A 26,030-nucleotide genomic window follows, 5' to 3' on the forward strand; every position below is an offset into this window, starting at 1 on the left:
GCCTTGCCTTGAAGATGTTGATGTTGCATGGAATGACAGAAGGGTCATTCCTAGAGAGCTTCCAGCACAGCGAGACCTGATGCAGCATCTGCTCATAGTGGTGATGGGCAAGAAGGTTCATGAATAACTTTGGGTCTTTGGCGTCCAGAAAAAAACGGCATCGAAATCAACACAGTTTTGGAACAAACTTGAAATCTTCTCAATCCTTCTCTGTCCAAGAAGCATGTCACGAATTTGCGCACACCTATATGCAACAATTGAAGATATTAGGGGAGAAACCAACAATCCTGTTGTAGATGTGACAACTGAGCTCTCTCCGTTGGGCCTTGATTTTAATTCTCGACCATCAACTATCACACTTGGGTGTGTCAGCTATTTTTTATTTCACAAGAAGGGAAATCATTTCTCCTGTAACACAAGCAAAATAATGAAGGATTTGTAACTGTAACATTGTACTTCTTTGAAAAGAAATGAAAAGTGACATTTTATCCTAGTGCAGCATGTAGAGAAGAAAGACAGTCAGGTCAATGAGACGCCAGAGCCTTCTGTATTAGTTATGTACTGTAATTTGTATGTAATTGGTAGTTCAAAAGGCTAGAGCCAATTTTAATTCTCCATATTCTTTTCATGATTGCTGTTGAATTACATAGTATCCTTGGAAATATTATGTTTAAAGGCACCGTTTGATGTATTGTATTTCCTTTTTTTTACTATGTAGCACCGTGGTCCAGCTGATGGTGTCGCGGTTCTGCTCGGGCGCCATCGCCTGAAGGTCGCTGTTGCCGGTGACGAGGACAGATGGGAGGACGCTGCCGCAACGGATCTGCTCCCCATTCCCCTCCACCGTCGGTGACCATGTGCGGGTATCTCCCGGGATCCAGGTGTGGTCTCGCCGCCATGGATGCCAGAGGAGGAAGAGGCGCTCTTCCATGTCGGCTACAGGAGAAAGAGGAGGAGGAGGCGCTTCTCCGGCCAGACCCGGGGTCGGGGCCGGCACGCCACAGGCATCTACGCCTACGACCACGACCACACGCACGGGCTGACGCCGCTGATGAAGATGCGTACCCTTAGCCACGAATTTGTCCCCGATCCCATCCATGCAGGTGTTGACCATTGCAACTTCTAAGCACTCCTTGTCTGTTTCGATTAATTGTCTTCCTGCTCTGTTCACTGATGCAAACCATTTGTGTAGGTGGGCTTCGCTGCCATGGAATGACACCTCTGATCTCCCATGTAGATGAGCTTGGGTTCATGGAAGCCATGTCCATAAAGCAAACTGAGTGCTTCGAAGGTACTGACTAATTAACTCACTTGTGTGATCAGCAAGCAAGATTTCTTTAACGACATGAATCAGCATATCTGATTTTTTCTTGATTGATTTCTTGTCCTTGACCATGTACCTGAGCTTTAGCTGAAGTAAGATGTTTCGGATTTTGCAGCATCAGTTGTGTGATACTGCTATTAGATTCTTCAAAAACTCTATATCTTATTCCCCTGTTTCATATTCTAAAATCCTGATTGTGATGTTTAATCTATACAATTAGTTCTAAGTTTGGCAAATTATATATGGATCTTAACACTCTTGTGGAAAAAGTTTTGTAGAAAAGGAATCGGAAGCTCGGAGAGACCTCGCGTCAATCAACAGGTTTGACTCCTTTTAGTCTTTGGTTATTTTCAAAGTGAAAACCCATGAAATGTCGGGATCAAAATCCCAGGTCAGATGGAACTATGGGCATTCATGATTACTGTACAAGTAACCGATTTCGTGGAGCATGCTTCTTACTTTCTTGTCTGAATGCTTAATAGTATATTACCCTTGCAATGTAATGGAACCATAGACTTTATACCATTGAGTGTATGAAACACTGCATATATTTTTCTATTTTTTACTCAACAACAACCAATCAGTGTCAATGAAGGGTCTCTTACATTTATTAGCAGTTCCGACCATTTCCGGAGTACATACAAACCAGAAAAGTGGAAGCAAAACAAAATTTGGATCACATTTTAGATCTGTTGTTGAAAACAAAGTTTCTATCAGGATTTAGATATGTTATTTCCTTGTTCTAATCAGCATAAACTGAATTCTCTTATCTGATTGCAAATTATCATCAAACTGTGGTGTTTCATCGAGGATGATCTTTATCAACAATGAGGTAATTGTGCCTGGAAATTGCTTTCAAAATTTGAATGCTTTGGAGCTAACTCATGTTATAATTTTGCAACGATGAATTAGATCTTCATAGACAATTACATCTTTAGGTAATAAAAATGTTTATATGATGATTGGGTATAATATTACAGAAATTATGAAAATTCAATGGATTTTTTTCATTATCATTATAGTAGTAATCAAAATGTTTTGTCTTGCACCATATTATTGGTTCAACATCTTTATTTGCATGATGTAGGAGGATTTGCAAAATATGAGATTTCAAATGGCTTGAATAGGAAGAGATGCAGATCATTATTCTGGACAGGTTCTTGATCCTAACCAGATCACACTTTTTTGTTGTTGTAAAACTAGCGAATGCAATGTTTACTTTGACCCAGCTTATAACTGGATGAATGCAACATTTATTACAATCCACCTTGATGATTTCATCCATGACTGAGATATATTAACTCTTCAACCTTAGTTTTAATCAAGGACAATTGAAGCCTATTGATTTTGAATCGTTGACACATGGTTTGCTTGAGACAAGCGAAGCTGCCAAGGTGATTTGTACACCTAAACTGCTTCAAGTATTTGCCTGATTTGCATGGCAAGAATAGTAGGATTATACAGGTTTGTTCTATTTCATTTGTCATCCCATGATTTATCCCACTTCTAAGTGTGACAACTAATGATGTCCTTGGATTTGATTTTTCTCGCTTTGCATGAATTCAGGTTAATGTCAAGGGCTTGAAACGTGTGAGGGAAGTAAACATGGATCTGATGGTGATGGGAATCTTTCTTATAAAGAAAGATACATAGGGTGTATTATCTGGTGCATATTAGATAATCAAAGTTGATGCATATGTTACAGGTATAGTGTTGTGCACCAATCTGGTTGATGTTTATAATCCAAGCAGATTTACCAATTAGAAGAACCATGTATTATTGTAGCTTTCTCTCTACATCAAGTACACATAAATATAATGCTAAAAATGTAGTATATTTTATTGTTCTGCAGATCTTCCCCGCGAGGCGCTACAGATCACATGGGCACTGTCATGAAGGCCGCGAAGGCGTGGCCGGCGGCATGGGTTAGCCTGTGGGTGGTACCACCATGCTGCTCTCGACGTGCATTGTGGTGCTGCTCGTGGCGGCTTTCGGAGGGAGACAAAGTGGTATGTGCTTTTCTAAACATATATATTCCCGAAGAACCTTTTTTGTGGTCCTGATGAATTGAGCGATTTGTTCTCTCATGTCTCTTCTCCTTCATTTCTACCCTGATGCAGCAGAACATAGAGAATTTGGGAGCTCCTCGGGTTTGGATCAGCAAGCCATGTCCGTTTGGTTTGGCAAAGGAAGGCCTTTTATCCTTTTTCTAGAATGCCATGAACATCTCTGAATTTTCACACTGGTTCCGACCGATGGTTAATATTTTTTTGAACATATTTGTGACTGGAGCCCACACATACATAGTCATGGATCTGATTTTGTGTTTTGGACCTTGCTATTTCACTGATTTGGAACATGTATATGCAGTTCTAGGCTTCTAGCTAGATGGATTAATAGATATGTTGGACCTATGCATTTTATATTACCCGCATGGATCTATGTTTATTATTTGATGCTCCTCCTTATCCTGGAGAAGAATTTTTGCAAACAGTTGTCATATTTGGAGATATGGATTTGTTGTCACTTCAGCATTATGCTTTCAGTGCTACAGAGTATGCGGTGAAATTAGATTAGATTGATGATTAGCAATTAACTATAGAACTGTTGGCAGCACCAGTTTAACATATGTTAATTTCTGGCCCATCTTTATTTGCTTTCGAGTTAAACTATGAATTTGAAAACAAAAAAATTTATACATTTGTTGATGCTAAATTTATCAGTCCTTCTGTTTCGATAATCACCTCCTACATATGTGTTGCTGGGTAGTTTTCTTACTGCTACAGCTAGGTTGTTCTAGCAGGATAATGTATTTTCTTATGGAAAACACGGATGAGTAATTACGTGATATACTATTAATATTAAACTATGTTGTTTCTCTGAAACTAACTTTGTATTTCAGCTTTGGAAACTGGTGTTCTAACGTTAGTTCCGACAAGAGGGCCACTATAACCACCATCTGGTCAGAGTTTCGTCGCTGCGCCAACATTCGTGAAGGAGACGTCTGTACATTTCATTTCAGGATCACTTCAAAGCGCTGCCTGGTTTTCACCGTGCACCGCCTCTAGATGCACCATCAAAGACACTGCATCCCCTGTGTCAATATAATCTATCACTAAATACTCTTAATTATGCTCTATCCTGTGATAACTTATGGTTTGCTTTTGGCCCTCTTATCACATGCTTTTCAAGATGCTAAACATATGTTGTTGCTTATGTAAAGTGCACTATTCTCAGTCAGATGTTTCATGTTCAGATTCATAATGTCCTTTCTCTGTATATATATTTCTATTTCTGCCGCTAAGTTTGTTAATTAAAACAATCATCCCAAACGCTAATTAGAATAGGAAAGAGTGTTAAAGGATCGACTACAACCAGACACCGCCCAGCTCCCCCTCAAGAGGCGTGCCACGAGCGCGCCCTAACACCTAGTGAACATTTTTGTAATACACAATGGACATTTTCTAATATACGTTAAAAATTTAAATAATATACAATGAACAATTTTGTAATACATAATGAACAATTTAATAATATACAATGAACATTTTTGTAATACACAATAAACAATTTTACAGTGCAAGGTGAACTATGTCATAATATACGATGAGCATTTTCTGAATACATCGCAGATTTTTGTAAAACAAAATGAACTTTTTATACAAATACACAATAATGAGAAGAAAGAACAGAAACAGAAAGTAAAAAAGGAAATGTAAAAGAAAGAAAATAAAAGGACAAAAAGGAATCAAAACAGAAAAATAGAGAACTGGAACCAAACAACTGAAAACCGGCCAAAACAGTGAAAATACTGGAAGCAAAAATACCATAGAATAAAAACGAAAAAAAACCCGTAAGAAACAAGGAAAACAACAGCGAACGAAATCCGTACGTGGGCCGGCCCAAGTGGTGACTTGCTTCAGCGAAGGCTCCTCCTTTTTGACGCCTGCGTCAAATAGGATTTGCCGTATACTACGGGAGCAACTAATTAATGAGCGCTCCTTCGGGAGCCTCACGACGATCAGCGCCACTTGACGCGCTCACAGCCATTCGCCACGTGTCGTGCTCTGGGCGCTCCCTCCGTAATTTTATTTTATTTTTACGCATGCGTTTTCGGCTTCTTAAACGGTTTTTTTCTGGGTTTTTTTGATGTTTTGGTTTTCTACCGGTCTTCCCTAGCTTTTCGACCAAAAAAAAATTTCGAATTTTCTTTTGCGCAAAAAAATGTAATTTTTTTCGTGAGAGGCACGGTTGTGCTTTCGCGAGAGGCACGGCCGTGCCTCTTAGAAACGAAAAAAACGCGTTTTCTGTTTTTTTTCTTTCGCGAGAGGCACGGTTGTGCTTTCGCGAGAGGCACGGGCGTGCCTTTTTTGGAAAGGAAAAAAAAACGCGTTTTCTGTTTTTTCTTTCTTTCGCGAGAGGCACGGTTTTGCTTCCGCGAGAGGCACGGTTGTGCTTTCGCGAGAGGCACGAGCATGCCTCTTTCGAAAAGGGAAAAAACGCGTTTTCTGTTTTTTTCTTTCGCGAGAGGCACGGTTTTGCTTCCGCCAGAGGCACAGGTGTGCTTTCGCGAGAGGCACGGGCGTGCCTTTTTCAGAAAAGGAAAAAAAACGCATTTTCTATTTTTTTTCTTTCACGAGAGGCACGGTTTTGCTTCCGCGAGAGGCACGGTCGTAATTTCGTTAGAGGCACGGGCGTGCCTCTTTCGAAAAGGAAAAAAAAAACCGTGTTCCTGGTTCAGTTTTTTCATCGGTTTTTTTCGTCCTGTTTTTTCGTGAAAAAAAAGTTCGCCACGAAGCAAATATTCCACCGCCGCAACTCTCTGTACCCGTGAGATCCCATCTTGGGGCCTTTTCCGGCGCTCCGTCGGAGGGGGAATCGATCACAGAGGGCTTCTACATCAACACCATATCCTCTCTGATGAAGCGTGAGTAGTTTACCTCAGACCTTCGGGTCCATAGTTATTAGCTAGATGGCTTATTCTCTCTCTTTGTTTCTCAATACAAAGTTCTCCTCGATCTTCTTGGAGATCTATTCGATGTAATATTCTTTTGCGGTGTGTTTGTCGAGATCCGATGAATTGTGGATTTATGATCAAGTTTATCTATGAATAATATTTGGTTCTTCTTTGAATTCTTATATGTATGATTTGATATCTTTTCAAATATCTTCGAATTATCAGTTTAGTTTGGCCTACTAGATTGATCTTTCTTGCGATGGGAGAAGTGCATGGCTTTGGGTTCAATCTTGCGGTGTCCTTTCCCAGTGACAATAGGGGCAGCAGCCATCAAGGATAAAAAGATGGGGTTTATATCATATTTCTTGAGTTTATCCCTCTACATCATGTCATCTTGCCTAATGCGTTACTCTGTTCTTATGAACTTAATACTCTAGATGCATGTTGGATAGCGGTCGATGTGTGGAGTAATAGTAGTAGATGCAAAATCGTTTTAGTCTACTTGGCACGGACGTGATGCCTATATTCATGATCATGCCTAGTTATTCTCATAATTATGCGTTTTTCTATCAATTGCTCGACAGTAATTTATTCACCCACCGTAATAGATGCTATCTTGAGAGAAGCCACTAGTGAAACCTATGGCCCCCGGGTCTATTTTCCATCATATAAGTTTCCAATCTACAATCTTAGTTTCCTTTTATTTTATTTTGCAATCTTTACTTTCCAATCTATACAACAAAAATACCAAAAATATTATCTTATTATCTTTATCAGATCTCACTTTTGTGTTTGACCATGAAGGGATTGACAACCCCTTTATCGCGTTGGTTGCAAGGTTCTTGATTGTTTGTGTAGGTACTAGGTGGCTTGTGCATAGTCTCTTACTGGATTGATACCTTGGTTCTCAAAAACTGAGGGAAATACTTACTCTACTTTGCTGCATCACCCTTTCCTCTTCAAGGGAAAACCAACACATGCTCAAGAAGTAGCAATCACCTCACTAACATTTCAAATGAGCTTCAAGCACTTGGTGCCACTGACATCACCGACCATGAGGTGGTGAAGAAATTGCTGAGATCGCTTGATTCCTCATTTGACACCCTTGCACTGATGATACAAGAACATGGAGACTACAAGTCACTTGATCCCGCTGATATCCTCGAGAGGCTAAACACTCATGAGTTCCAGCTTGCTGAGAAGAGAGATCTCTATGGACCGAGGTATGGCAGCTCACGTGCTCTGAAGGCCAAGGCGGTATCTGAATCTGAAGGTAAGGATTCTGGTAGCATCCTTGGTGATCCTGAAGAGCTGAGCTAGGATCTAGCAATGCTCGTGAGAAAATTCCAGAAGTTTTCAAGATGTGGTCGCTTTGGTAAATCCTCAAGAAATGATGACATGAGATCAGATTCTTCATCCCGTGACTACAAAAAGAGAACTTGCCACAAATGCAAGAAACCTGGTCACTACATTCAAGATTGTCCTCAGTGGGAAAAGGAATCAAAGAAGAAGAAATACAAGAACTACAGTTCTGATGACTCAAAGAAGAAGAAGAAATCTTCAAAGTACTCAACATCAAAATCCTCGAAGTCTTCATCTCACAAGAAGAGTAGCTCCAAGAAGGCTCGGGCATTCATTGGCAAGGAAATGGACTCCAAGGCTAAATCTGAGGAAAATGAGGAAGAAGATGCATCTGAGGAGTCAGAATCTGGTGTGGCGAGCCTATCCCTCACTACTGCATTCGTCAGCAAGTCCATCTTCAACTCTGAGGAGAATGACTTCTCCAACACGGCTAACGACAGCGATGACTATGCTTCCACCTATTGCTTCATGGCAAAGGGTGCCAAGGTACTCAAATATCCCTCCTCTGAATCAAGTGAGGATGAATCTAATGAAAACCTCAAGCCTAGCTACTATAAACTTGCTAAGATTGCTGTGAAACAACAAAAGGCTTTTGAAAAGGTTCAAAATATGCTAGACAAAAGCGATCATATGTTGGGTGAAGAAATGGATCGCACCAAAACTTTGACTGAAAGTCTTCAGAGACTTCAGTCCAGGTTTGATAACCTTCAGAGTCATCATAACACCCTCTTATTTGATCATGAGAAGCTTTCTTATGAATTTCTTCAAAGAAAGCAAGACTTTGAGAAGCTAAGGGTGAGTTATGAAGATCTTCAGAAAGACCGAGATTCATTACTTGCTCAACAGATCAGCGCTGCTCAGGAAGAATTCATTCCACCATGTTTGAAGTGCATTGAACGTGAATCTGCTAATTCTTCACCTGAAAGTTCAAATGCTTTTATTGCTGCAAATTCTTCACCTGTCTCTGCTATCACTAATTCCTCATCTAAGGATGTTGCTAGTATCACTGACAATGCAGGGCTAAAGGAATTGTATATGACAGGCATGTACAAAAGCCTCAAAGGGCATCAGGCTCTTTATAATGTGCTTAAAAAGCAGATCCTTAACAAGAACCCTAGGAAAAAGGGTATTGCCTTTGAGAGGAAACTCAATACTGATGGAACATACTGGAAGCCTGAGCAGTATCCCAAAACTTCATGGGTTGCTGTAAAGGGACCTCCAGTAGATCCATCCACTTTATCTGGCTTTACATGTGAATCTTCATATTCTTCTGATGAGTCATTTAACTCCAACTATAAGCTGTTCAAAAATCAGAATGGTGAAGTATTTGCTAGATATGTTGGCACTAACTGCAGGAACGGTCCCCCTATGAAGAAAATCTGGGTTCCCAAAAGGTGACTTGAAAGTCTTCAGGTGAATGTTATCATGACACCACCTGTGAAGAATAGGAACCCCAGATCAAATTCTTCATATGGACCAAAGTTTTCATATGGATCCAAGTCCTCATATGGACCACATTCCTCACGTGGATCAAATTCCTCATATGGATCAAAGTCCTCATATGAACATCATCGTGCTAACACTTCTGTTTCGCAGGGAACATCTAAGGGCTGTGAATATGTGCATTATTCTTCAAATCATTATGTTCATAAGTCCTCGAAGTATTTCTCTGCTTATTCATATGCTTACCCTAACTCCTCTTATGTGAAACGAAGTGGATTGGCATCTATGCCACCTTTCTCTTATGGAGCACGTAGAATGATGAACTCGATGAAGAAAAATATCTAGTCTCTTGTGCGGGGTCAGGTCTCCAGATGAACCTAAACGTCTGAAGAATTTGCTGGAGACCTGGAATATGCTTGAAAGGACGCAAGCTAATCATGAGGAAATGAATTTTCATTTCTCACGTCCTTATACTGCTATATCTGTTCTATTGCTTGATGGATTTGATCTGATGAAATTGATTTCATATTCTTCACTGATGAAATATATGAGTTCGTAAGTTGCACTAATTCATCTGCAGGATGATCAACCCAAAGCCATTGAGTGGGTCCTCGATAGTGGATGTACAAATCACATGACTAGTGACAAGAACTTATTGATGGACGCTCCCTTATCTCCATCTCATCTAAAGCATATCACCTATGCTGACAAAGGCAAAAGCAAGGTATTGGTCTAGGTAAGGTTGTGATCTCAAAGAATCGACACATGGATAAAGTCATGCTTGTCGAGTCCTTAGGATTCAACCTCATGTCAGTCTCAATGCTTTGTGATCTTGATACGGTTGTTATCTTTAGCAAGTATCTTTCTGTTGTGATCATGGAAGCTGACCATTCCAAAGTCTTCGAAGGCTTTAGGAGAGGAGATCTATATATTGTTGATTTCTCTACAGGACAACCTGCTATATGTCTACTTGCAAAAGCTTTAGCAGGCTGGCTATGGCATCGACGACTTGGTCATGCTGGCATGAGGAACTTGCACACGCTTGCGAAGAAGAAGCATGTCATTGGCATTGAGAATGTCAAATTCCTCAAGGATCACCTGTGCGGAGCTTGTGAAGCTGGAAAGATGACCAAGGCCAAGCATCCCGCAAAGACTATCATGACTACCACTCGTCCATTTGAATTGCTTCACATGGATCTCTTTGGCCCTAATCACTATTCCTCATTCACCAATGAAGCATCTCTATATGGCTTTGTTATTGTTGATGACTATTCTCATTATACATGGGTGCATATCGTCACTTACAAACGTGAAGTGCAGGAAGTCTTCAAACGATTTTCCTTGAGGGCTTCAGCCAACTTTGGTGTGAAGATCAAGCACATCAGAAGTGATAATGGGACCGAGTTCAAGAATACGGGTCTTGATGATTATCTTGATGAACTTGGTATTACTAATGAGTTATCTGCTCCTTGTACTCCTCAGCAGAATGGCATCATGGAATGCAAGAATCGGACTCTTGTTGAGATGGCTCACACTATGCTTGACGATACAAGACGCCTCATCACTTCTGGATTGAGGCAATTGATACTGCATGCCACATCATCAACAGGATGAGAAGTCGCCTGAGGAAACCATCAAGTTCAAGGCTACTGAGGATGTCATTCCTATCGAAGAATCTGCTAAAGAAGTCATTCCAGATCCTGAAGAACATCATCTTGGTGCACCTGAAGAAAATGGCTCTGAAGAACATGCTGAGCAAATTCCTCGTCGTCAACCCACTCATCCTCGCGTCGCAAATGAAGTGCAGATTAAGAAAATCATCAGCGACATCAACGCACCAGGTCCTCTCACACGCTCAAAAGCTTCACATTTGTCTAACTTTTGTGGGCACTTTGCCTTCGTCTCTATCACAGAGCCCACAAAGGGATATGAAGCGTTTCTGGAGCCTGAGTGGATTCAAGCTATGCAAGAGGAATTACATCAGTTCGAGCTCAACAATGTCTGTGAACTTGTCAAGCGACCAGACCCACGCAAGCACAATATCATCGGCACCAAATGGATCTACCGCAACAAGTAAGATGAAAATAGCCTTGTGGTGAGGAATAAGGCACGGCTTGTAGCTCAAGGCTACACACAGGTTGAAGGAATTGATTCCGATGAGACTTTTGCACCTGTTGCTAGACTTGAGGCTATTCGCATATTGCTTTCTTATGCTAACTTATATCAAATGGATGTGAAAAGTGCATTCCTCAATGGTAAGCTTGAGGAAGAAGTATATGTTGCTCAACCCTAGGTTTTGAAGATCCAAAGCATCCTGACAAAGTCTTCAGACTCAATGAGGCCCTCTATGGCCTCAAGCAGGCCCCTCGGGCGTGGTATGATACTTTGAAGGAATTCCTCATGAAGAAAGGCTTCAAACCCTGTTCACTTGACCCAACTCTTTCACCAAAACCTATGATGATGAATTATTCATGTGCCAAATATATGTTGATGATATCATCTTTGGCTGTACTGACCAACGTTACAGTGATGAATTTGCCTATATGATGAGTGAAGAATATCAAATGTCTATGATGGGAGAATTGAAATTCTTCTTAGGTCTTCAAATATGTCAACAGCGCAACGGCATCTTCATATCTCAGGAGAAATACCTCAAGGATGTATTGAGGAAATTCGGCATGCAAGATTGCAAAGGCGTCAAAATCCCTATGCCTACAAATGGCCATCTATGCACTGATGAAAATGGTATTGACTTCGATCAAAAGGTATACCGCTCCATGATTGGCTCTTTATTGTATTTATGTGCATCTAGGCCAGATATTATGCTTAGTGTTTGCATGTGTGCCCGTTTTCAAGCTACACCGAAGGAATCACACCATAAGGTTGTGAAGCATATTCTTCGATATCTAGCTCATACTCCAACACTTGGATTATGGTACCCCAAGGCTCGGCTTTTGATCTCATTGGATATTCAGATTCTGACTATGCTGGTGATCGTGTGGACTGCAAGTCAACATCAGGCACATGCCATTTCCTCAGACGATCCTTGGTATGTTGGTCCTTGAAGAAACAGAACTGTGTATCACTTTCTACTGCTGAAGCTGAGTACATTGTTGCTTGTTCGTGTTGTGCTCAATTGCTATGGATGAAGCAAACCCTCAAGGACTACGGCATCAATGTGAAGAATGTGCCTCTCTACTGTGACAATGAGAGTGCCATCAAAATTGCTCATAACCCAGTTCAGCACTCGAAGACAAAGCACATTCAGATTAGTCATCATTTTCTTCGTGATCATGTGTTGAAGGGCGACATCTCTATCGAGCACGTGAAGACTGAAGAACAACTAGCTGATATCTTCACAAAGCCCTTGGATGAGAAGAGATTTAGCAAGTTGTGGTGTGAGCTAAATATCTTAGAATCTTCGAATGTCCTTTGAAAAGGACACACATCCTAACACTATTACAAAATTGATGACTTGGATGTGCAACACACGAAGTAACATTTTTCTTCAATCAATGAAGACTAACCCTCTAAGTGTGCAGAAATTAACGAAGAATTTGATTCTCCGAGCCCTACGACAATTGTACGCGGCGTCTGAGATCATCATTCTTATACGGTGGGTTACGCCACCAACAAAAGTTGAAAATCTTCAATTTGAGTTTTTTAGTTCTGAAATTCCTCAGTTGTTCAAATTCTTCAACTTTGCATAGTCTTCACTCTTTCCGTCGTTGTTCTTCGTTGACATATATATACATACATACATACATACATACATACATACATGCATACATATATATATATATATATATATATATATATATATATATATATATATATGAGTTTTATGTCCTCCACAGCATTCACTTATTGCTAAATCTTCAAGTTGCCTTTTCTGCTAAGTAAATGTGATCGAACCATTCCCCCTCTATGCTATATTCAACCCAGTCTGTTCACAAATTCGTCATGTGCATTCTATTTGAAACCCGTTCAAAATCTTCACTGTGTCCTTGTCAGCTGAAGAATTTGCGAACGAATCGTTAAAACTTTCTAATCTGAATTTTTGGCTTTTGCCGCTCAAACCGTTTCACATCCCACAATAGAATTTATCTATTCACCCACGATCTCCACCGCTCTATACGTGGGTGACACATGTCGCTAGGATGAGAAGGTCAGGGGCACATTCGTCCAATTTCCTCTGGCAAGCGGTTTTTTACCTCGGCTATATATACCCCTCACCCTCCTTAGACTGCATTTACCCTGCTCGACCTCACTTCCCTCGCTCGAGCTCTCAAGACCTAGCGCCGCTGCTACTCTCATCATCGCCGGTGAGGAAGAGCTTCACTGCCTCAACCTCGTCGTCGTCATACTCGCGCCGGCCGCGGATATCTTCCCTCCGCCGCCGCTGTAGCTGTCTTCCTCTGCCAAGTTAGGGTGTGGAAGATCTGGACTGACGAACTTCCAATCTACTACTCTCAGTTCGTCGTGTTCTTCGTCAAGGGTAATTAAAAGTTACTTTTAATGTTCTTGTTGATTCTGATGATTTCTACAAAATCTTCAAAAGGTGTTTATTCTTCAACTTCCACACTTTAAACACCTCACACAAGCATCTCTTCTTGATCTGTTTCTCTAAGCTATATTTTTTCTTCAAGATTCCTCAATTGTGTGGATTTTCAATCTATACAACTCTGGAACCTAAGTCAAAAATGCTTAGTGAAATTCCTCAAGACACCTCTGGTCAAATTCCTCAAACTTGTTCTTTTTGCAAAAACTTCTAAGAACGCATATGACCTCTCCAAATTCTTCGCACCTATAATCTGTTCACAGGTACATATGTCCGCTGCTGAATCACTAGGTTCTCATCAACTTAACTCATTTGCAGCGTTCCTCGAAGACAAATTACATAACTCTTCAGAGAACTCAATTGTTCAAAATCCTCAGCTGAAGAAAATGGCAGATGGCAAGAAACCTCAGAAGGGAGGCAAGAAACCGGAAGTTAACACAGCGTTTGAGATCCAGATGACATCTATGAAGAATATTGTACTCCTGATGAAGCCAAGTATGGCAAGGAGAACAAGAATCAACGCAAGGTGCGCATCCAAAGGATGGAAAGGAGATGGGCACGGGAATGGAGGGAATACCGTTATGTCACTCCAAAGTACATGAAGAAATTCGCTCTTCACCCTCCTTGCCCAAGACCTCCGTTGGCACCAGGCCAACTTGTTGATCCCACTAGCCTCAAGCGCGGTGAGGACTATCCTGACGAATGGGCTAAGAAGCAAGCTAAACTGGCCAAAATGGCCAAGGAAGCAGTAAGGAAATTCAACGAAGACTCTGCTGCTGTCGCTGCTGAGGCCTCTGCTAGCAAGCCAAGGAAGTCTATGCAAAAGAAGCCAGCTCGCAAACCCAGCTCTTCACCAATGCCCTCATGGCCAAGCTCATCAATGCCCTCACGGCAAATTCCTCAAGCTGCTCCAGTGCCTCCAATTGCAAAGCCCTCTACTCCTTCGGCAAAGTCCTCAGTACCTGTGCATCTTGCCTCGTGTCAAAGGACCACAGGCATTTCAATTGCCTCAGGAGCCTCTGCAAGTTCTTCAGCTCCTCCACTGTCCTTAACAGGCCCCACCTTGCTGAAGACCAAAGCTACTGCTGGACAAGGCACTAGACCAAGTCCTCATAAGAAGCAGGTAGCCTTCCAAGTACCGTCCAGTGAAGACGAAGTTGATGATGAAGAACTCGCAGAAATCATCAGAGGTAGACAGCAAAGGGCCGCTAGAGCCAAAGGCACAGATGTGCCTCTTCTGTTGGATCCCAAGCTGATCCTGGACTTCATTGATCTCCAGCACAAGGACCCCAACACTCCTATGCCTGATTTCAAGCTCACTCCTGGCCAAAGTCACATGCTGACCGCCTTCATCGGCGAAGACAAATGGAAATTTGAGAAGGCCAGGCAGTTGAAGAAAGCTCATTACAAAAAGGAGTGTTTTCTGAAAAAGAACATTGTCAAAATGACAACTGATGAACTTGTAGCTACACAAGCTGAGATCAAAAACCGCAGTGATGAATTTGATACCTACCATGCATACTGGCTTGGAGCCAAAGTCAGATTCGTCAAATTGGCGAAGGGATTTACGTCAAATGTTGCTGCTCAAACACACATTAAAATTCCTCAGGTTGAAGCATCTGCACAGCCTACTGAAGAACATGCCAGCACCGCTGATGAAAATCAGGTTGCTAAAGAAACTGAAAGTACCAGGTCTGATGAAGCTATTCCAGCCGCTGATGAAATTGCCAGGGCAACCACTAGTGTTGCGCCTGAAGAACAAGTCAGGCCAGCTGAAGCATCTGTCACTGCGCCTGAAGACACTGAACAAGCCAGGGCGACTACATCAGTTGCGCCTAAAGAAAATGAACCAATTTCCTCTGCTCCTCTTGCACCAACACGAAGTCATGTTCTTCCTTCTGCATTAGAAGTGAAGAAAACCAAAGCTACGGAGCGAGCAGCAGTGAAGAAAAGGAAAGCATCTGCTTCCTCAGAGTCTTCTGCACCCAAGAAGGCGAAGACTTTGACAACCTCCTATGATAATCCTATAGATGTTGTTCCTCTCTCAAGTATGCCATCAAAGGAAATTGTTCCCTTTGGTGAGGATTATGAGATCCCAAGTGGATCAGATGAAGATGTTCCTTCTGCTGCTTCGTCAGAGCAGTTGGACGAAGAAATTGAAGTGGATAACATCCCTTCAACCCCACTGGTATCATCGTCCATGCCTCAGTTCACAGCTGAAGAGGCCGGTGTTGAAGAAATGGATGAAGAAGAAGAAGAAGACGTGGACATTGGAAGCGCCACTCCTGTTCTGAATAATGACTATTGGGAAAGTCATCACCCTAACTCTCCAATGTTCACCCCTCTGCAACAGGTTCCTCATTCCCCAGTCCAGACTGAAGAAATTCATACGGGCTCTGATGAACCTCAAGCGTCTCTTCTTACCATCCCTGAAGAAATTCCAGCCACTAGTGTGCTGATGTTAATGCTGTTGAAGAGATTGAGACCCAGGCTGCCACTGAAGATATTGCTACTGAAATTCCTCAGCCCGCGGCTCCTAAGGCTGTGATTCCTGAGGCTGTGAAGACATTAACTGATACTCCTCATCCCAAGCCGAAGAATCCCTTCTCAAAGAAGCAGAAGTTCAAGGCTGATGACTTCTTTCATGAACATGTATTGTTCACTGACTACAACCCATATGACTCTGCTCATCTTTGCTGCAAGCGTTTCTGGATCGCAAGTCATATGAACTTCTACTCTTCACTGCTATTTGATAAGGACAAGATCTTTGACCATGAGCATATTCCTCATGTGGATATGGAATCGCTGCCTTGCTACACCCTAGTCCTTAGTGTTCTTCACGATGCTGGGCTGCTGAATTTCTGCACCGACATATGTGACTGGAATGAAGAGCTAATTCTTCAGTTCTACGCTACATTGCACATCACCGGCAATGCTGAAGATGTGAATTCATGGGTGTTGGACTGGATGACAGAGAACACACATTACAAAGCACCAGCCTCTGAATTGCTTCATGCCCTGTGTGTCAGTCCTCCCCTTGAAGGTGCGCAGCTCATCTACCATGAAACTGAGCTATCTGATCATTACATGCAAATGTTGATGAAGCCGCTGAAGCCTGGTCAAGCCCCAAGAATCAATTTCCTCGTGAAGGAATTGCTATATGTGCCAAGGACTGTCTATAGAATTCTGACCAAGACCCTGAGTCCAATCAAAGGCCATGACTCTAATGAAGAAGAGATCGTTGGCATCATGAAGAATATGCTATTCAACATCATCCAGGGCGTTCCAATCAACTACCATGATTTCTTCATGAGGACTCTGGCCAATGTTGCATTGTCACCATTTGAATTGAAGCCTTACGCTCCTTGGATTATGAGATTCCTTAGATAAAGGTCTTAAACCAACTTCAAGGCTGATACTCTTAACCATGGCAGCTGCTTGCCCCCTATTGAAGTCCTCAAGCGGAAATTTTCCTCAGTTGATGAGAAGGGCAAGGCGACGGCGATTATTGATGAAGGCATTCGTCCATTGGATGGACAGTTCCGCAAAGCTGCATCCTACTCCATCAATGATGACTCTGCTGCTAATGCTTTAAAGAAAAATCCTCAAGGCACAGCTCCAAGGGTGATGACTGATCATGAGCTTCTCCTCGGTCTTCACCAGAAGTTCGATCACAACCATAAGTGGGTCAAGCGATAGTTTGGTTCAATTCTTCAGAACATGAGAATCACTCAGAATTCAGTGAAGAAGAACCATTACTATTTGCATGAAGTATCTGATCGCACCTGGGCTGTTCTATCTCATCTCTACGGTGAATAAGATCTTAAACAGATGGGCTTCAAGCAGGACTTTGACTGGTCTCAGCCACCTTCAAAGAAATACCTAGCCGCTCCAACCAGACGTACAACTATCACAACAGTTGGGACTGGTCTACCAAATCACTGTCTTCACCGAGATAACTGGTTCTATTTCCTCAACCCTTCCATTTCCTCATTACCGAGTTGTGTACTTGATCGTTACTGTTTGAAGACTTTGACTAAAGACTTTCTCAATTTCCTCAGTTCAATTTCTTCAGTTAGTTTGTCTTCAGTCTGCTTATCATGTGTTTACGCTTTGTGTACTCTGTGCTTGTTTTCATTTCATCATGATGACTGTGATTCTGTTCTGTTATGTGTGCATATGAGTACTTATTCCACTGCTAGTAGTTCGTGACTTAGGAATTTCCTCACCCTGAAATTCCTTAGTGACGAATTTGTAAAAATCACCTATTCACCCCCCTCTAGTCGACTTAACGCACTTTCACCTCTCATATGGCTGACCCAAACCTTGCCCACATACGGGACTCGAGGGTTCCTAGCAGGGTACGGGTGTTCAGATGGTTGTTCTATCTTGACAGGCTTAACACTCGAGCCAATCTACACCATAAGTCCATCATCGAGTCGTCATCTTGTCCCCGTTGCAACGGTGCGCCGGAAGATCGTGCTCACCTTTTCTTTGCTTGCCCCGCTGCTGCTGCCATATGGGATGCACTTGGGCTACAGCCATGTTCCTCACAGCTTGTGGAACTGTGGAGCTCGCCATGCCACCCCACCCTGCCGCAGCCGGTGTAGCCCTTCATTCTGCTGCTACTGCTCTGGAAAATTTGGGGATGCACGGAATGCGATGACCTTTAGAGGGGTAAACCAAACCCCACATGATGTAATTAGGGCAGTCCTCGCTCTTTGGTCACACTGCCTTTCAAAGGCGGACCAAAAAATCCATGCCGGATTGTGGCGGGATTTTTTCTCCTCTCGCCTTGCATAAACCTTGTTGGTGACATCTTTTTGAAATATATTCAGGTGGGGAGCCTTCCCCTCCCCCCCGGTAACAGTTTAAAAAAATATGGGACCCTCAATTTCGCTGAGAATCTCATTATCCAAACGTTGTCCTGTCATATTTTGTCTTGATAATCAAAGTGAATTTCCTTGAAATTATTCCAACTCTGCAACTGGTGGAGGGTTGCGCTTAACATAAGGTCCCAAAAGGGGAAAAAAATCTTATGTTCTTTGTAACAATCGAGTAAAACAAAGCATCATTGTGTCGTCTTACTTCGAATAGTTTAGAAGGCAGCTTCTTTTGTGTAGCGTAACTATACATGGAGTTTCTGTTTCAATAGGGCTCTATTAAGTTGCAACCAAGCAAGTGCATGGTCATGTCAGTACTTTTGTTCTTAATATTGTGTAGGTTTCTATATGTTGAATTTATAGAAGCATAATTAAGCTCATGATTTCAAGGAAATGATTGAAAATGGCACTTTTGAGCTATGATGCTCATATGTTACCAAATGGTATCATTTCAACCCAACAGAGAATGTTGATACTGGAGTTCATACTCCATCTGATTTTACTTCCTATCATTTTCAGCCTGTTATGTGGAAGATTTATACATGGCAGCTACATGAATGGGAATCAGCAGTAAACAGAATGTAGGGTTACCAAGAAAAAGGCTACCCCAAAACCTGCATTGTTTGCCTTCTGTTTGGAACCTCATGGACTCAAGCTTCAGATACCATCTAACAGACCGAGGCATAGATCACATAAGAAGTTTTGGTTATATAGCTTTCTGAAGAGAGCTGGATGGCTTTTACCGACAAGGTACAAAATGTCTGTTTTGTAGTAAAATCATTAGCTCATGCTTTTTCATGGCAGAGTTTCTTGTTTATGTCAAAACCTTCAGGCCGGAAAAACAATGAATGTTGGGGATGGGAAGACATGCCAATCCCATGACAAAGAGGACCCATTGCCTGGTGCACAAGGCTCCCATCTGTGTGATGGTCGCTGAAGCGATCAAAGCATCTACAGGGAGTCGTCCCTGGTGGTGGTGGACAGTATGAGACCCCTGGGATGAAGAACAGTGACAGCTTCTGTCCTTAGGCGTGAGCTGATGCGGTGACACCTCCTGTCCTCAAGCGTGAGCTTAGTTGGAACCCAATGTTTGCTAGTACTCTGTTGTATATTACTTATATTGGAGCCAATATCTCTAGGTGAAGAGCCAAACATGTGCAATGGATTATACATTGATGGTGTAAGTTCTGGCAATCCATTATACAGCTCCTGCCGATCCTCCGCATCGGTACCTCGATCGCGGTTGGATCGGGCACCTCCACGATGTTCTGGTTCGATAGATGGGCTGGAGACTTACCCCTCGCGGCACGTTTTCCCGACCTATTCTCCATCGCGGTTGACCCGCGGATCTCTGTCGCGACGGCCCTTATTGACTTAGGGCAACTCGCGTTTCGGAGAGCGTTTGGCCCGGCTGAGAACGGGGACTGGCATGAGATGCTGGGATGGATCGCGTTGCACGAGCCTGATCTTGAGGTTGGAGAAGACCGTGCCAGATGGCGGCTAGAGACATCTAGGCAATTCTCCACCAAATCTCTATACCAAGCCATCACACCTTCGCTGGGTCATGAGGCTCTCACCACCATCTGGGAGATTCGGCTCCCCTTGAAGATTAGAATTTTCTTGTGGCAGTGGATTTGCGGCCGCCTCCCATCTGGCGTGGAGGTCCTGAAGCGCGACGGCCCAGGGGATGGGTGCTGCCCGCGCTGTGGGCCTGAAGAGGATTCGAACCATATCTTCTTCACCTGCGTGTCCGCGCGGTTCCTATGGAGTTGTTTCCGCAAAATAGTGGGTGGAAGTTGGGACCATAACAACTTCCCCGCTCTTTTCACCGAACTCCAGGCGTTAGCTCCCTCAGTTCGCCACATTAGGTGGCTGGTCATCAGGGTGCTAACCTGGACGTTGTGGACTTTTAGGAATAAACTTGTGATTCAGTGCATTCCTCTTCGACGTGCTACTGACGCTTTATTCAAATGGTCTGGTTACTTGCAGCTTTGGCGGCCGCTTAGCCGTCCCCGGGAGAGGGACGTCATCACCTCCATCATCACCCAGCTTCGCTCGATGGCTCTCCGGATGCCCCACCACCTCCGGAGTTGGATTAGATCTTCTACACCTCGCCATCGCCGTTACATTTGTTGTGTGTGTCTTGCGCCGGTGTTGGGCTTGTTGTGCTGTGCCCGCAGCTGAACCTGGGTTTCGTCTGTGTGTGTGTTTGTCAGACCTGCCTGTGGTGGCTTTGTGTGTGTGTGTTTGTGTGGTTGGAACCTTGTTACTTTGTGCTCGGTGGTTGCTTTATTTATAAAGCGGGGCGAAAGCTTTTTTCAGTATAGAAATGTGTGTTTGCTTAATAAAAAAAGATCGATATTGATCTTTAAACAGCGGAAGCTACCATTCCTAAGGCATGCAAAAATTTCTTTCCTACAGCAAGAAATGTGCATCAAGCGCTCATAGCACAAAAGACTAGAACCTATTTTTAAATTTCGTTTTTTAAATTTTTTCTTCTTCCTTTTTATTATTTCTACTTTAAATAATTTGGTACTTCAAAAAATGCCAAACATTAAAAAAGAGAATTTTTAATAAAATGTTTGTGTATTCAAAAATTATTTTTATTTTAAAAAAATCGCATATTTAAAAAAAGGACGCGTCTAGCGAGCAATCTTTGCCCACTAGCGCCCCTTGGCAGCCTCCTGTTTTTGGTATGTTTTGGTCCCCCCTCGCTCCAGATTTGGAAAGAAAGGGGTCACCGTCTCCTGCGTCCCTTTGCCTGCCCCACCCACCCTGCAAGACGCAAACATGCTGCACTTCTCATGCTTCTCTCCTCCTGATCGCAAAGAGTAGGACGAGCAGCGAAACACTTCCCCTGGCTCCACCCCATCACAAGGACCTGCGCCATTAGAGGTTAAAAACTAAAGAAAGTAGTGATTTACAAATCTACAGCCAAAAAATAGATCGAGAGAAGGTGTAACTTTTGTCTCCTTGTGTTTCCCCTTGTTTCTCTAATCTCCTGCAGGGATTTTGCACTGCGCCCTTGTTGCAAGAAAAACACAGTAAGGGGGGAAGAAGTGAGCAACTATAGTGGTTTTCGTAAGCAAGAAATAAGCAAATCCTGACAACTACTGAATTTGTTTGTATATTCAGAGAAACCCATGTTGTTTTCCTTAGATTTGCTATGGGAACAGATGTGTGTTTTACAGCGAGCAACTCTTGTGATTAAGCAAATCCTGCCAACCACTGGGTTTGTTTTCCTTAGGATTAAAAAGCAGCAACTTGTAGGGTTTGTTTAAGCAAAAAACAATGTTTGACAGCGAGCAACTCTTGTGTGCTCATGGGCGTGCTAGAGACTTAGGGTGTGTTTGGATGCTGCCCAACCTTGCCCTACCAAATCATGGGCATGCCAAAATATTGGCGCACTATTCAGCCGCCCACGTCTTGCCCTTGAGTTGGTGAGAAACTGAACTAGGGAACGCATGCAGCCTGGGCGTACCAAAAAATTGGCTACCAACCAAACAGCTAGCCTACGTCCGGTCAATGCCAATTTTTTGGTGTGGCATCCATAGGATGCAATCCATACAGCCCCTTAATGTGCAAAAATAATTGTCAGCAGCTTTTAGGGGTTGTTTTTAAGCAAGAACAATGCTACCAGCGAGCAACTCCTATATTCTTTAGGCTGGTAGAGACTTAATGTGCAAAATAAAAGGTTGTGAGCAACTACTTGAGCACTTTTAAGCAAAAAAAGAAGTGGACTGAAGTAAGCAACTCATGTATCCCCTCAAAAAAACTGTAGGTAAGTCATGCGGTTGTTTAAGCAAATTCAGTGCTACCATTAAGCAAAATTTTGTAGCTTTGTTGTCGTGTATTGACCTGACCACTCTTGTTTTACTTAAATTTTGAACCAAAAATTGTGTTAGATTTTTTTAAAAAAAGCAACAACTTATAGAGGTTGTTTAGGCAAAAAAAACAGGTATTACCAGCAAGGAACTCCCTGTGTGCTCATGGGTGCTAGAAAACTTTATGTGTAGAAAGAATAAGTTTGTGAGCAACTATTTGATCACTTTAAAAGAAGAGAAAATGGGTTAAAAGTGAGCAAAGTCATGTATTCCCCAAAACTTTAGGCAAGTAGTGAGGTTGTTTAAAGCAAATCAAGTGCTACCATTAAGCAAAACATCTATAGATTTGTTTACGTGTACTGGCATGCTGGGCTCCAAAAAAGAAAACAAGGTCTTTCTTAGATAGTAAAACAACTAAGTCTCTGGAGTAGGTGGTGAGAAATTACCTGGAGAGTAGCTGGTGGTGGTTTCCTTACTTGGGCATTACTTTGATAGCTTTGAACATGTTTTATTTGGGTGGGACCTGTAAAAAATACAAAACAAAACAAAGTAAACTAAGTAACCTTGTATATGGATCTAAAACAACTTATTGGGAATCTTTTAGCCAACTTACTGCTACCGTGTAAGCAAGTTGTGTCATATTTTATGATGAAAAACTAAGGACCAAAAAATGAAACAATGAAATAAGTAGTTTGGCTTTGATCCTGCTTTGAATACCAAAATTCTGGATTTGCTTGACATCTATATGGGACTTGCTTCAGTTTTATGTGTGAGTTGCCTATTATATTGCAGACACAAACAGATTTGTGAATAGTCTGTTTCCACATTCTGAACATCCCAAAACCATTTCGTACCACCTAAAAAAATATGTGCCTATGAGAAAAGCATGACTTGCTTGACAACTATATGGGACTTGTAAGGTATTTTATATGTGACTTGCGACAATCCAAAACATCAGGATTTGCTTGACCACTGCATGGGACTTGTGTCAAATTTGTTTCCATAATTCTGATCATCCCCAAAAACTTCCCTGCCACCTAAAAATGTGTGCCTAAAATGTCATTTACCTGACTTTCACTACTCTAAAAAATGCTAGATATTTTACACAACCAGAGAAATAGCACCACTTGCTTGACAACTATATGGGGTTTGCAAACAATTTTAATGTGTGACTTGCAAGTACAGAAATGAGGATCTGCTTGCCAAACTACATGGGCTTGTTGTAGTTTTATGTGTGACTTGCCTACTATTGCATGTGATTTGCCTACACTTTTTTGATATTTGCCTAATGTTTTTGAAGTCGACTAACCCAGATTGTCTGTGCTTTCTGAATTATTATAAGAACTGAATCAAACAAGTGAAACGAAAACAAGCTTACCCGCAGCTTGTACCCAATTATGTGTGACTTGCCTACTATTGCATGTGATTTGCTCATACTTATTTTATTTTTGCCTAATGTTTTTGAAGTTGGCTAACCCAGAATGTCTGTGCTTTTTGAATTATTATAAGAACTGAATCAACCAAGTTTACCCTCAGCTTGTACCCAATTATGGGTATTATGGGCACAAGTTCTTGGGATAGATTCTCATTCATGTTGATATATGTGGGACGCTTCCCCTGGATCACGATTTCCTTTGTCCCTCTCTAACAATTGTATTCAATAATGGGCAAACTGCTCTGTGCCTGCAGAGAAACCCAGAGAGCATGTGGGCGTCATTCTAAAAAATAAAGAGAAAAAAACCTGGGATAAAAACATCTTGCAAAAAAAATATCATTTCGGTTATATATTTTCTCTACGCACCTCTGTTTGATGCTCTTCGATGGCAGGAGATGGATCAGTGTCGAGATTAACTGTTGGGGCTTGCTGGAGTTTTATGTGTGACTTGCCTATTATTGTAGGGGATTTGCCTAGAGTTTTTTTGTAGTTGCCTACTGTATTGAAGTTGACTAACCCTGATCTGTGTGTGTTTTCTGAATTATCATAAGAACTAAAAAAAGTGAAAAAAGAAGCTTACATCCCCCTCGCTCCCTTTGCCCCCTGCAAATCAATCTCGCCCCTCTCCTACACGGTGATGCGCTTCATGGTCCTCGTGTCCCCAACCCCATCCCAAGCCCTTCCTCTCGCACATCCGCCTCCCTACGTCGTCTTAAAATCCCACCTCAAAGCTCTCCCCATCCCCCGTCACCATCGGCGCGCCAACGGACCCCTGAAACGCACCCCATCCTGCAGTTGCGGCAAACTACTACGGCCGCTCGCCCAATACAGCGAGAACAACACACGAATCCGAAGCTTGCGACACATACCTGTGCTATGCCCATGACGAATACGGCGAGAGCAACTCATACTTGTTTTGTAGGCAATTTCCATAGGTTTTGCAGCGAATTCATTAGTTTGCTTGCCCCGAAGAAAAAAGATTTAAAAAGTGGAAGTAAGAAGCAACTACTAGTAGATAGAAGGCAATTCCTACAAGTTTCAGGAAAAAAAATCTGGACCTCTATGTTGTGGATCAACAAGTGTGGTCCCCGGGTAAATGCATTTGTGGTTGTAGGCAAGTTATGCTCTGATCTAAGCAATTTGCATAGTATATCCAGGCAAAACTCCAGGTTTTGGTTTATAAAAAACAAATTGAAAAAGGTAGAAACTCGTAATGGGCAGCCCACCCCATCCCACGCCCGCCTCCACACCCCTCTGCCTTCTTCTTGAAATGCCATCAACTGGGTGCAAAAAATTCCACGTCCCACCTATCACTCATCCCTTGCACCCCATCTATGCCTAGCCGGCTAGGTGATGAACCACCTATCTCACTCGTCCCTTTTTCTTGAAACTTGTTTGTTTGAAAGAGACAAATGATCTGCCTCATCTAAAAAACAGTGTTACATACATACGTACATACATACATACATAAGTACATATGCATAAGTGCATCAAAAATAATCATCTATCACACCCCTAAAAACTTAATTTATTCATCCGTAAAAATGGGCATGTCAAACAAACCCAAGCCATCGCTCACAAATTATATTGCACGTTTTTATACTAGTACTAATCGACTAATTGTAGTTCCATTTCGACACACATCAATATACACCGGTAATCACCATGACAAAAAAAATAGCTATAAGCCTATAACTAATAATCAAGAGTACCAAAATGAACATATTACTATCAATCAAATTAATCAATTAAGCCCAGAAGCTAGCTACGTTGCTTCCTTCTTCGCACGAAGAGAAAAAGAGTGTTGTTGCCGATGGTGGATGGGGCACTAATACATAAGCAAGTTGACAAACCCTATTAGGCAAAAACAACGACAATAACAGGCAACTAAGGAAACACCTATTAGGCAAGTTCAGAATGGAAAGTATAAACAGAGAGTAGTCTGAAAACAATATCAAGGGTACCAAAATGTCAACAGCTATATTGAGGACTCAATATCATAACTAACGACCACCCCCACCCCTAAAAAAACTGCTCACGTGGTCGAAGCAACTCACGTAGTATGAATCAGACAAATCCTAGAGTATTGTGACTCAATTCATAACATCGCAAAAAGCTACACCTGAATGTTGGATTGATTCCCTGCCAAATCTCACACCACATTAGTTTCAGGCAACTCATGCGCTAGTGCCAGGCAACAAAAGTACGCTATTCAATCAACTTGCCCAAAATCACCCCCCC

The 26,030-nt window shown here is 42.2% G+C and overlaps 2 long non-coding RNA genes across 8 annotated transcripts in view; one reads left to right on the plus strand and one right to left on the minus strand.

Annotated features, from left to right (window-relative positions):
* The first annotated feature begins 710 nt into the window (after window positions 1–710).
* On the plus strand, window positions 711–4,579 carry LOC119354673. 6 transcript variants are annotated; one of them, XR_005171156.1, is made up of 9 exons: window positions 711–1,103; window positions 1,193–1,291; window positions 1,595–2,156; window positions 2,237–2,262; window positions 2,412–2,480; window positions 2,640–2,788; window positions 2,891–3,029; window positions 3,177–3,333; window positions 3,445–4,579. It is a non-coding gene; the product is annotated as an uncharacterized LOC119354673 (long non-coding RNA). The 6 variants fall into 6 exon arrangements; XR_005171155.1 differs by having other exon boundaries at window positions 1,595–2,262; XR_005171153.1 differs by lacking the exon at window positions 2,237–2,262.
* A 16,505-nt stretch (window positions 4,580–21,084) lies between these two features.
* LOC119354675 overlaps window positions 21,085–26,030 on the minus strand; it is a 5,693-nt gene continuing 747 nt past the window's right edge. The window contains exons 2-3 of one of the 2 annotated variants that reach the window (XR_005171160.1): window positions 22,801–22,877; window positions 21,085–21,547 (exon numbers count right to left, since the gene is read on the minus strand). This is a non-coding gene — a long non-coding RNA (uncharacterized LOC119354675). Of the gene's footprint in view, window positions 21,555–22,800; window positions 22,878–26,030 lie in introns of both variants that reach the window. The other variant, XR_005171159.1, reaches the window with a different exon arrangement.

Source organism: Triticum dicoccoides, chromosome 2A, assembly GCF_002162155.2.
Source record: "Triticum dicoccoides isolate Atlit2015 ecotype Zavitan chromosome 2A, WEW_v2.0, whole genome shotgun sequence".
Classification (NCBI taxonomy): domain Eukaryota; kingdom Viridiplantae; phylum Streptophyta; class Magnoliopsida; order Poales; family Poaceae; genus Triticum; species Triticum dicoccoides.